Below are 13,530 nucleotides of genomic sequence, written 5' to 3'. Positions count from 1 at the left end.
GTGACATATTCTTTTACTTCAAAATAATAAGCATTAGAAAAAATACAATATTACATGGTTTTAAAATATTTTTCCTTCTTAATGAAGGCAGAGATTTCAACTAAATCTATTTTTATGGAAAGTAATAGTTAAAATTCTGAGCTGAGTAATATCAATGCATTGGAATTATAATAATAGCAACTAGAATCAAAATTATACAGAGCCAATTCCCATTATAACTTGAAAAATAAACTCATGACCTACAAACGAAAGTAAAAATACAAATGTATAAATGAATGACACAGTGATACATCTTACTTCAGCTTTGCAAATGCTACTGTAGTCATTCTGGAATGCACTATTTCATAATCAGTCAATAAAAGATGCATCACAACTTTCTGTATCTTTTCTTCTCCCCGAGTCATGCATACATTATCTCTAACAAATTTTTTGAATATAGCAATCTCCTCAAACTGCATAATTTGATATTATGGCACAGGCACTATGTCAGACAAATACTAAATACAGGGGTTTTTTATGTTCATGTCTACCACCTTGGACAAAAAATGAGAAAGAATGCTTAACAGTGTGAAATAGGTCAGCTTCAGATGTGATTTCTATCAAAAATAAAGAAAAATTACTAACTTTTCCATATGAAACATTATAAATCATTAGGGAAAACATGAAAGAACACAGTAACTGAAGAAAGGTCTGTAATTCCAGAAAAAATTTTCATTATATAACAAGATATTATAAATCCACAAAACCAAATTACTAAATACAAACTAAATGTAGTAATATATAGTCATTAGATTATGCTGCTGTCATCATATGAAGATAAGCACTGCTAGTTCTTAGGGCTGAGTTGAAGACATATTCTTATTTTAAATTCTTTTGTGGGAAAAGATGATGATAATGAAGTGACAATAAAAAGATGTTGCAATGTTAGCAAGGCTAGGAAACGGGCTTAGGAGACACATCAAGAAATTTTGCACAAATTGAGATTTTGTTAACTTTTGCTAGAAAATACTGTACTGCTTTTCAAGGTAAAAAAATCATGTAAACAGAAAATCAAGACAGTCTAATCATATTATTTGAAATATACCCACCTTATTGTATAGAGCCAGGGGAATTATAAACTTGTATAGTAGAAAAGTGTTCTTTTTTTCCTTAAGAAGATAACAGCATATGAAATTACTGACAGAAACCAAAACTGAAATCTGAGTACCTTAAAACTGGATGTCATCAGCACAAAACTTGTATGTGTTTTAAATACAGCTACAGATTGAAAAGTGTAGTAATGACAAGGGATAGCTTGGATATTATTACAACTTGATTATCCATGACCATGGACAAAGAGCAATGGAGTCACCAATTAAGCACATCCACAGGTGGAAAGGTACATAACCTGTTATACATAACCTCAGGAAGCCATCAATCCCTTGATCAAAATACCAAAATGTTAAACTGCCTCCTTGGTGTGAAGACTGAAACTGTGATAAGGAGATATGACGGTTTTACTGCTAGTGCCACTTTTGAGAGCAAGTAACAAAAAAGGAGGGCTTTGAGACAACTTGTATTTTTCTTAGAGCTCAACAGGGTTTTAATATGTCAGTAAAATATGCATAAAGGATTTCTTATTGTCAATTTGTCAGCTCAGAGGGAAGTAGGAAGAAGCCTTAAAATTTGGAAGAAATCATGATGACACTCTAAGTAGAGTTAGATAAGCTAGTGGGATAGGAGGTTTTCATAAATTTCATTAATAAAACTACAGCAAATTCAACAGTTGTTATGATTTCATAAACACCAAATTTAAAATAGTTCTTCTACCGCAAATGAAATTGTTTTCCACAATTCTTGGAATATGTAGACCATAGCCTATAGAATCAATTTTTAAAATATTATTTATGCTTCACCTGTTGGGGCAGTGTAAGGAGGAACCAACTGGAGTATGAGAAGGTGCAAAAAAAGAGGAAGAATTATATCGAATTCTTGTAACTGGATCTGTCCCTGCACCGGGCGGACGCTGACCTCCAGCTAGCTCTGGTCAGCACAGCTACAAGATGTTCCCAGTTCGGATAGGCACGCAGGTTATCTTTACCTGCTGGCTCGGCTTCTCAGCAGCAGCTGGACTAAATAGTGTCGTGACAGCAGCGGCAGTAAGAAAAGGATGGCTCTCAGCTTTGCAGGTTAAAAGATGTTTATTCAGGCCGGGCTGCGGGTAGTCCGCAGCTGGTCCAAACCTCAGGCCAGAGAGACCAGCAAGCGAGAGAGTTTGAATCTCCCTCCTCCACCTTATAAGCGGGGGAGGGGTTCGGGGGGGGGTTACAACAAGACAACAAATCAGGGGATTCAGGGGGTAACAAGGTGTGCCCACCCCCAAGCCTTGGACCACTAAAATCCAGAGCCAAAGGAATTCCCCCCAGGGGACCTATCACCTGAAGCCCTCTCCCTGGGATTTCACAATCTGGGAGGGACCCCAAAGTGATAGGCGGGCTGCCCCAGAGTTGGGGGGGGGCAGAGGGGATGGACAAGGATAGGTGGGGGGTGGGATGATTGACACAAAACACCTTATTATACAGAAAACACAAAAGGGTTACAGAATTGGGGATACAGTGAAATGAACTATAACATAAACTTCTTATAAAAACCTAATAAAACAATTCTCGCACCACCACATCGAATTATCAGAGAGGATATAATGAAATAATATAATCTGAAATCAGTTTAAAAACAAAACAAAAAAAAATATTTCAAGACTGTTATCAGTGAGTTCTAACAAGCAATAGAACAAAGAGAAAGCAATAAAATATATAAATGTTGCTACTTGTGACATTTAGAATGGGAAAAATATTAGCACAGGAAATACTAGGGGAAACATTATTTACTGATGACAGGAAGAACATAGAAAGCTGGAAAGCTGGATTTTAAACTAAATCTGAATTGCTGTCATCTTGCAAGTGTGCAGACAAGATGTGTTAGTTATTCTTGCTCTGTTGGATTATATTGGGAACTTAATAAGGTTTAGACTACAAGTTCTCTTTTAACATGTGCTTATTGCATGCCTAACACAGCTTTAACCTCATCTCAAACTGTGCTTCTTTATAGCATGGAAATAATGAATACTCTTTTCAATTATTTTGCAGAGCAGAAACTTCATCTAGTGAGATTTTGGGATTTTTAGTCTTTTTATCTTTTAACATGAAGAGTCAGTTAAAGCAGCAGTGGAATAGTTTAGTTTATTACAATTAGTGGCATAATCAGTTTATTAGTATTTTTTACTTTAAATATAGACTGGATAAAACAGTTGATGAGGCTAGCTTATAGGAGTAGCTACAGAATATATGCTTCTCCAGGCAGGGAAAATGATGCTTGACACTTCAGGGAATCTGCTTGAAAGAATACCACTGGCAACAATCCTGGACAAAAGAAGGGTCCAGAAAAGTGGTTTGATTTTTGTGGATCAGCTTTTCGAAGATCAAGAGCACTTAATTCGAAATTGCAGAAAATCAGGCAAAGATGGCAGGAGGCTTGCTCAGATTAGCAAGAAGCTTCTGACTGATCTCAGATATCAAAAGGAGGCATGCAAGAGGTAGAAGAAAATCTGAATCACCCAGGAATATAGAGCCATTGACTGCTTGGTCACACAGGGACCACACAGGTATGTGGTCATAAAAGTCAGAACCTACCTGGAGCTAAATCTGGAAAGAAATGTGAAGAGTAAAAAAGAACGCTTCTACAGATACATCAGCAGCAAGGAGAATATAAGGGAAAATGTGTGCCCACTTCTCCATGGACCTGGTAAAAAAGGGCATGGAAAAAGCTGAGGTACTCCGTGCCTTCTTTGCTTCAGTCATCAATGCGAAGATTTGCCTACAAGAATCTCAGGGCCCTGAGAACAATAGGAAAATCTGGAACAAAGAAAGTGCTTCTCCATGGAGAAGCACTGAGGGAGTTGATCAACATCACTATAACACCCCTTCTGGTTATCTTTGAAGGGCCATTCTAACTGGGAAAGAGAGGGAGGATCCCTGAGCACTCGCAGAAAGAAAATGTCACTCTTATTTTGAAGAATGGAATGGAGGAGAATTCGGAGAACTTCAAAGTGATCACTTCAAACCCTTGGAAAATGATGGAACAACTAAATGTAAAAGACGCTTTTAGATATGAAGGACAGAAAGGTGACTATGGTTCAGTCAACATGCTTTACCAGGGTCCTGACCACTGTGAAATGACACATTCAGTGGCCAAAGAGAGAACAGCAGACGTTGTTTATCTTGTCTTACGTCTCCTATGAAATTCTCATAGACTAACTGGTGAAATGTGTGCTTGATAAATGAGCAGTGAGTGGAAAACTGGCTGTACTGCTAGGTTTGAAGGCTTATCATCAGAGAAGAAAATCCAGCTGAAGGTCAGCCATTCATGATAAACCAAATGGGCCAGTACTGAGGCAACACTGTTTATCATCTTTATTAATTATATAGATGATAGGACAAAGTGTACCCCCAGAAATTACGTAAATTTCACAAGACTGGGAAGGGTACCTGATAAACCAAAGAAGTTATGCTGTCATTCAGAGGAACCTCAGGAAGATGGAAAAATGAGTTGACAAGAATTTTATGAAATTCAGCAAAGGGAAGACTTACGAAAGGGAAGAATGCCATGGAAATGTACAGGAACCAGGTGACAGGAGGACACTGATGGACAGCAAGCTGAACATGAGTCAGCCATATGCCCTTAGAGCAAAGCAGACCAGTAGCTATCTGCACTGCATTAGGAGGAGTGTTGCCAAGAGCTTGAAGGACATGATCCTTCCCCTCTATTGAGCACTAGAGAAGCCTTACGTGGAGTGCTGTGTCTAGTGCTGGGCTCCCCAGTACAAGGGAAACATGGCAATACTGGAGAGAATCCAGTGAGAGGCTACTAAAACTATATAGAGACTGGACTATATACAGCCTATGAGGAAAAGCAGAGAGAACTGTAAACTGCTTAGCCTGAAAAACAGAAGGTTCAGGAATCTAATCAGTGTCTACCAATACCAGACAGGAAGGAGTAAAGAGCCAGGCTCTGCTTCATGCCACCCTGGGAATGGTCAAGTGTAAATGGCCACAAACTAATCACAGGAAATTCTATTTTACCATAAGAAAACATATTTTTACTCTGAGGCTGATTGAACATAGAACAGATTGCCCAGAAAGGATTTGCAGTCCCCATCCCCAGAGATTTTTTAAAAACTGTCTGGATATGGCCTTGATCAACCAGCTCTAGGTGACTGCTTGGAGTAGGTGCATTGCACAAAAAAAAAAAATCTAGAGGCCCCTCCCAACCTCACCAATTCTCTGATTCTGCATTTTATACAGCTATTACACTCTGAAGGGTAAGAGGCATAGAAAGACAGTTTTCAGCTCCAATGCTTCCAATGATGTTAAGTAAATTTACATTTGATGAGAATCTGGCTAAGAGAGCTTTAGAGCATTAGATGGAACAATCCTCATATAAGCAAAACTGGCAAACAGCATGAGAAAATGAGACTGAGTCAAAGAGACTGCTGACATTTAAAGTATGCTTCCCACAGCAAGCATTTGTGCTTAAGGAAGGAAAAGTGAACTAGTGATTACCATTAATGGGAATGGTGGGGAAACATAAAGGAATGTTGGAGAAAGTGCATGCATGTGGAAAGATGTGAAGTAGAGATATTCTACGCTCCCTAACTTAGTAGAAATGCAAAATGTTTTAAAACAGATAGCATAATATATCCAGAGAAACAGTCAGATTGCTGAATGTAAGAAGCCAAAAGACAGTGAGACTTTAATAAGAAAGATAGGAGGGGGTCAGAGCCATTTCATCTAATAAGCTGTTGCTGGTTTTAATCTTTATTCCTAATTTGCTGTTCCTTTAGCATTCATGGAAATAGCCAAATGCTCTGCTTCTTCAGTTAAGGATCCTGAGCTATCACAGGAGTGCAGGAGAAATTCAGGGCACAATGCTAACTCAGTATAAATTTAGCTGCTGTATATATTCAAAGGAGACAACTTCTTCCCTCCTGTATCCTTTCTGGCGTATGGAAGAAGATTGTAAATCCGTCTTGTCATTCATTTCCAAAGTTAGTATTGATATGAGACACTATATAGTCAGCAAATCAGGAGATAAAAATCACTTGAAAGTTAAAGTGGTTCACTGACAATTCTCCATCATCTGTGTACTTCAAATGAGCAAATCACTTAATAAATTCTTCTAAAATATTTCTCTTGAGATTTAATCCTTTTTCATTGTCAAATACATTAAAGTTTATTTCCAACTGAAATATATAATAAAGCAATTTAGAAAGTATCAGAACATAAATTTATTTTAATCCTTTGACTTGGCTTCTCTTGATGAGCTAAGAATTTCAAGAGAATGTAAAAACTCTACAAGGTAAGAGGTGATATCACTGGAGACAGCAGTTTCCTTCCTTCAAGTCACTGAACCATAAATAAAACATCATGATAATAATTTGGTTTTTCCTATTCTTTATCCCATCCTTAGACAGGAGGAATGAGGTGAGGCTGTTGGAATTAACTCAAATTAAGTTTTCTTCTTGCTTAAAATGAGTGAGGTCTATGTGCTAAAACATTGACAACATAAAAATAAATACTACCTACCTTAATTTGACTTTCTGCAAAACACTGGTAATTACAACAATGATGCTTGATAGATACTAGCTGATATTTCTCCCAGCCTAAGCAGCTCATTGTAATTTTCATAAATCTTACTATTTTTTTACTTATTAAAGCAATAAGGCAGTTGAAGGCTCTGGGGAAGGTTTGATGTCATATTTATAGTACAGCTAAAGGGAAAAAATGCAATCTCTGGGGGCTTTTCATATTTTTTGTGCTCAAATTCTAAAATCACAGTAATAATTTTAATACAACTTCCAGAAAATAAGGGGAAAATATGAAAATATACTCTTTATCAACAGCTTTAGGCAAATCTCATTTTTCCTTAGAATAATAGCTAAAATTTGACCTCTGAGTTCTTTTCAACTTACATGGAAAAAATTGCTTTCTTTCATGGACTTAAACTTCATAAAGACAGCAGACAAAACATCTGTTACTAATTATTATTTATTCATATCACAGTAATTCTGAAAGGCTCCCACACAAACCAGAGGTTCCATTGTACTTTATGCTGGAAAATGCATTCAAGGAGACAGTCTTTGCTTCAAAGACTTTACAGACAAGGCAGACACATTCTTTCCTCTGAAGATTAGAGATGAGGCATTGTATCACAGAACAATCATTTCCTCTACATTATGCAAAACTTCTTTAATAGAGACAAGAATTAAATGTAGATATTCTACTGATAATCTTAATTCTTTGATTGTCCCTTCATTTTCAAATACAAAATATTCCCTGGATAGTGGGCCCAATCATAAAGGCTACCAGGAAAATTTCTGAGCATACAAGTAAATCTTTTGTACCTGTTTAATCTATGATCAAAATAGAAAATCTCCTCCTAAGCTGGAGAGAGATAAAATGCATTTTAGAATTTGGACAATACATGTTAAAAAACTTATCTATTTCTTAACAATTCACACCACGCATGTTTGGATTTATGCTTTGTTAGGAATTAATTTTTGCACTATTTCTTCTGTGATTAACTCTGTTTCACAAAATCTGTGTTATTGATTTCCTAATAGACTGGATATTATTGGAAAATACTGATATAACCTTTCCTTTCCTGTATATGATGCCTTCTGTATGCATGAAATAATTAATAGATTACAAAAGACTTTTCAAATTGTCTATCGATCCTAGTGCAGTACACAGTAGCAACACAAAATTGATGAAAACTTGAGTGAAACTAAAAGAAAGAATATCCAGAGCTTGAATAGTTTTAAAACTCATACAGTAAATTGAATGACAGCATGTTTTTTCCAACATACCCCAAAGTGGCTGAATGTAAATATCTGAGATGTTATTAATATTAATTTGAGATCCCTTTTTACAATGCCTACTGCATTAGCAGGACCTGGGAAACAAATTTGTTGTAGTGCATTAATTGGGTTTATGTTTGTAACGTTCTTTTCTATCTGTCCCTGCCCAGCAGTGCACATCCCCCTCACTGAGATGTAACCGAATCCTGTTTCCTCCCCCTGAACACTGATTGGGCGATGCCTCTGGGTCTCGCCTATGGGCCCAGCCCCCTGGGGGAAAGAGCCATGGCAGGGGAGGGGCCAGCACTCTCTGGCATCAGCTCTCCATCGGGAAGGTCTCCAAAGCTGAGCAGGGCATAAGAATAAAAGCAGAGCTATCCCACCCGAAGTCAGAGAGTCAAGACTCTCCTTTTACCTTCGGCAGCCGTCTGGTCTCATGGGGAAGGATACACAAATTAATGGAGGAAATAAATTATTACATTTATCTAAAATCAAATGCAATATACTCTGCACCAAATATCAGTTGGTCAGGGCCATATCCAGACAACTTTTGAGTATTGCCAAGGAGGGTGATTCCACAACCTCACTGGACAAACTGTTCAAGAGCTCCGTCACTCTCACAGTAAAAAAATGGTTTTCATGTTTAAACAGGATTTTGTGATTTCTGTTTGTGACCATTGCCTCTTTGTAGCTTTGTGGGACACAACTGAATAGAGCCTGACTGTCTTCTTCACAGCCTCCATTCAGACATTCATTTGCACTGACAGGATTCACCCTTCTGAAAATGCCCATCCTATTGTAAGTGCTGAGGAACAGACAGTATTCAGTACCTCAGCTTTTCTGCGTCCTGTGACAGCAGATGCCCTGCCCCACTCAGCAACAGACACACCTTTACCCTAGCCTTTCTTTTGCTGATTATGTCACCTAAAGAAGTGTGTGTTTCTGTGTTTCTTCTCATTAGGTGCTTCTCCTGATCCACCTTTTCTCATATGGGATATTTAGTATGAGAGTATTTCCTCTTCAATTTAACCTAAGGTTTTTTTCCAATATAGCCACAGTATCTAATAGGAAAAAACAAAACCAAAACAAAACAAAACAAAAACAACAACAACAAAACCACCACCAAACTGGTATACTACTTTTTCAGGATTCATTTACAGCATTGTATTTTTCTAAAGTTCTAATTTTACACTGATATTAAAAAGACTTCTCGAAACAAATCTCTTCAAGGCTGCTTTCTCAGATTCATTCCAGGGGGAGAGATGAAGTGATGTTAGTAAGTTTGCTGAAATAAAGATGCCGTGTTAAACTATATTTCTTCAGCTTTTTTGGCATGGCTGACTTCATTCAAAATTTTATCTTTTTCTTTATAAAGTGAAGACATTTTGCAGACTGCAGTTAGGCAACAAATAATCATAGTCACACTAGAATTTTTGACATTAAAATGGATTTATTTCCCAATGTTATATCAAAAAAGTGCCTCAATTCCTCCTATTCTGTTTTTATTTTTAGCATCTAAGATGTGAATTTCATTTATTTTGAAGTCTGTTAGAAGAATTTACAGAGATTAATATGATATCGATAGATATACAGATATATAGGTATATAGATATATAGATATATAGATATATAGATATATAGATATAGTTTGAATGTAGTGCTTTAAATAATTAATGAGTCATAAGAGAAGAGGTATGTCAAAAAACCCCAAACTTTAAATGAAGGGGAGAAGAGGATGGAGTAAAATCTACAAGACACATGAGTTTCGTATGGAAATAATTAGGAAGAAAAAGTAGAAACATTATAGAGATCTCTAAGTTGTTGATGTTGATAACAGGTAGGACTTCAGAAGATAGCTGGAGTTACCCTAAAAAATCTGAATTTTTCCTTTAAAATTAATAGAAATAATCCTCCAGGAAAAAGATAAGTAGAAATACAAAGAATTTTCATTAATACTGTTTTTCCCCACCAATTAAATATGTAGAAAAACTATATTCTAGTTAAACCATCTGCCTCCTATTATTTTCTTCAACTATGAAAACACTGGATCAGCTGTATGTCTATCTCCTTATAATTTAAATTTAGCCTACTTTTCCTTTTTTTTTTTTTTTTAATAAAAATCTCTCAAGATTTATACAGTTATATTTACCTCAAATTATCCTTCAACTATTATTTACCATTGATTGTGGAGAATAAGGTAATGTAGGTTCCCATGATCCCTCATTACCTTTTCCCTGGACTCACTGTGTTAACCTTGGTGAGACACTGGTATCATCATCCTGTAGAAGCTTACTAAACAGTAACGCAGCTCAGCATTTTCTCTGCAAAGGTAGGAGGTAGTATGTAGCAACCACAAATAAGTCCTTCCGCTATCTGCCATTCACTATCCTTATCTACTCAGAAGAAATTGTTCACAGAAGGAATTGCAGGGAATACATCTCTGATTTTACTGCCCAATTATCAACATCTTGCCCAGGAACTTGATTCCATTTTTGAAGCTGCTTGGTATTTATCTCCACAACCACCTGTGGCAACATATGCCACTAACTCACTAATCACTCCATAAGGCAGTACTTTCTTTTACCTCTCTTAAGCTCTCCTCCAGCTAGTTTCAGCGAATTTATTCAGGTACTGGGGGAATTTGATGACTAACAACAGCCTTAATTACTATCTTCATGACTTTGCTAATATTTATCATCTGCCCAGGCTTTTCTCCTCAAAATGGAAAGTCTCAGCCAGTTTGCCAATGACAGCAGTGTGTGTGGTGCAGTCAATACCCTGAGGGAAGAGATGCCACCCAGATGAGCCTTGACACGCCTGAGACGTTGGTCTGTGCAAATTTCTGCACTTGCATTGGGGCAATCCTGAGCAGAAATGCGGGCTGGAAGATGGATTGAGAGCAGCCCCGAGAAGAAAGAGAAAAATGGGGATGTCACATCCCTGGAAGTGTTTGAGGCCAGACTGGATGGGACCAGTCTAGTGGAAAGAGTCTCTGATCATTTAAGGGGGATTGAAACAAAATTATCTTTAAGGTCCTTTAATGCAAATCATTCTATGATTCTATGAAAACTTTGATCTTTTAATATGAGACACGGTTTCATTCCCATAATCATGAGGAAATAATTTCTCTGCATCATTTTTTACTTCATTATAGCCTTTTTGAGATGCAAGGAAAAGCACTGCATCAAGTGCATCAATGTTTTTCAGAGAAAAAAAAATGTTTGTTTCTGGTTTAGTCTCAATATGTTTCCTGATGATGCCAAATATTTTGTTTGTTCTTGAGAACAAAGTGCACACTGAGTTGACGTCTTCAGAAAACTGCCAGAGAGCCCAAAATATTCTTCCTGAATTTAACTTCCACTTTCAAGTTCACCATTTTTAAAGCATGATTTATGTTCCATTACCTCCTATTTACTCACATAAATTATCATCTTGCATTTCTATACTCAATACTTGAGTTTACTGGTCTTATGGGTTTTCTCACCATCAGTGTCACATTTAACTGCCCAAAATACCTCAGTAATAATCTGAAAATTTGGATATTTAATTACACACTCCCTCTCTCGAGGTCATCTGTGAAAATATTAAATAAAAATGCACACATCACTGATCTATGGGAATCCATACACTTCTCCCTCCTGAAAAGAGATCTAAAATTAAGCTGTGGCCTACCCCTCATTTTGCCATCCTATTAGTGTGGAGTTTTTCTCCACACTAATAGCAAATACGTTTCTTACATGGCTTTTAAATAGAAGCTTCTCAAGGATTTTAATTTCCAGATCCATACACTTTAGATCTTCTGCCTCTCCTTTACCTGCTTGCTTACTCATAGAATTCCATGTTTCCTGGCACCAAACACAAGGAGATTACACCTGTGCTTCATCATGTTGTTCCATTTTGTAGACTGGCATTTTGCAAGGAAATCAGAAGTCAGACTCTCTATAGCTCCAGGATTTCCTTTTAAGTCCTTTTTTTCTCAGATAAAAGTTATTATAGCAACCTGGCACTCAGCCTGACAGCATGAATCTTTGTAGTAGATAGTTTACACAAGTTCACCACAAATTCAGTAGTTTCCCATCTGAGTTCAAACTCATTGCTGAATGCAGAGCAGTCATACTGACTTGCCCACATTTATTTGACATCATGTCATCATTGGATAGAAGACACAAAACTCCTCTACTTTGGAAAAGCTGTATGGATTATGTCAGCTTGTTTTGCGCCTCTTTTTTTTTTTTTTTTTCCCTAGCTCCTTTCATTTAGGAATTCCTCATGGAGACATAAGTTTCGTATCTTCGTGGTTGAAAGCATTTTTGTTCACAAACATATGCACTGAAGTTCATAAAGTCTCAAACAAGTTGGTGAGTCTAAAGAGATAAGTAGTATTAAGATTTTTTTTTTCAGAACAGGAGGAAATGAACCAGGATTCACACTGTCATATTAAAATAACCAAATCTCTAAGTGAAAAGGAAGATTTATTCTCTAGGTATGCTTTAAAAGGAAGCAGGCACTATCACTGCATGCTCAGTAACTTGTAAGTCTGAGGAAGCTTAGCAGATCATACTCCTCAAAGGAGAAAGGCAGTAGGTGCCTAGTTTCTGGATCCCTGAGTTAGGGCTGAATTGCTGAACTACCAGGATTGAGATACTTCTGACAACTGTGGCAACAGCGATTTAAGCATCTGGACAACTTTGAGGTCAAGAACTGAAGTGCTTACAGATTACAGACCTGTCAAATATAAGAAAGAGCTCTGTGAGAGCTCTGGACCTTACAGGTTTAGACTAAGACTTCAAAATATGCTGCTCTTACACTTCAAGAACTTAAATTCTTTCTGAGATCCTGCTTTTTACAGCTGTCCAAATTTGCTTTGAGTTTACCCAGCAATTACACTTTTTTGATATAACCAAGTCGTTGTGAAAAAAAATTATAAATCCCAGAATAATTTATGCATGACCATCCTACAACTCAGTTGGAATTATATCTGATGTTTTGTATTGCTTAACTATGCTTGCAATACAGTATTCAATATAATGTATACTATTGACCTCTGCTGGTTGTAATATCTGATAAAATACGTGTGACTGTATCACGCTGTCTGTGTCAAAGACATTCCTACAGTTTAAAGTCTGGGCTTTTTTCAATGTTAGCCTCTTCTTAAAACCACTAGCAATATATATCTAGTCAAACAGTAAATACTCATGCACTTGATGCAGAATATCTCAATTTTAATGTTAGCAAACTTGAAAGTAAGTAAAATTCAAAAATGTTTTTCATGTTTACATAGTCTGAATATTTTGGTTTCCATTTCTCACAAATCTAAGGTAAAGTTTCTGTCTGTATGCTTCTCCTCTCCCTGTCTATCAATTATTCCACAGTATTTTCAAGTCTTCAAATCTCTTGACTATTCTCTAAACTGCCCTTTGCTAAGAAATCTTCTTGGGAGTTTTGGGAGTTTTTTCCATTGCATTCAAAGAAATTTGTGAGTCAGTTATTCTCATTTGTTTTGAACGTCTTAGAAATTTTCAATGGAACGTTAAGGACTTTTCTATGCTTCTTCAAAACAAAATAAGTAGAAAGTTTACAAATGGTGTATTACAAATACATGACCTGTATACATATGTTATATTTTATATGCATAC

General features: G+C 36.7%; 1 long non-coding RNA gene across 2 annotated transcripts in view; it reads right to left on the bottom strand.

Moving 5' to 3' along the window:
• Positions 1-13,530, bottom strand: part of LOC120753072 (uncharacterized) — a 59,459-nt gene that overhangs the window by 18,329 nt on the left and 27,600 nt on the right. The gene's annotated exons all lie outside the window — the stretch shown is intronic.

The sequence above is a fragment of the Hirundo rustica genome, chromosome 5 (genome assembly GCF_015227805.2).
Source record: "Hirundo rustica isolate bHirRus1 chromosome 5, bHirRus1.pri.v3, whole genome shotgun sequence".
Classification (NCBI taxonomy): domain Eukaryota; kingdom Metazoa; phylum Chordata; class Aves; order Passeriformes; family Hirundinidae; genus Hirundo; species Hirundo rustica.
Note: the sequence above shows the minus strand (reverse complement) of the source record. Positions and strands in the feature narration are given on the sequence as shown.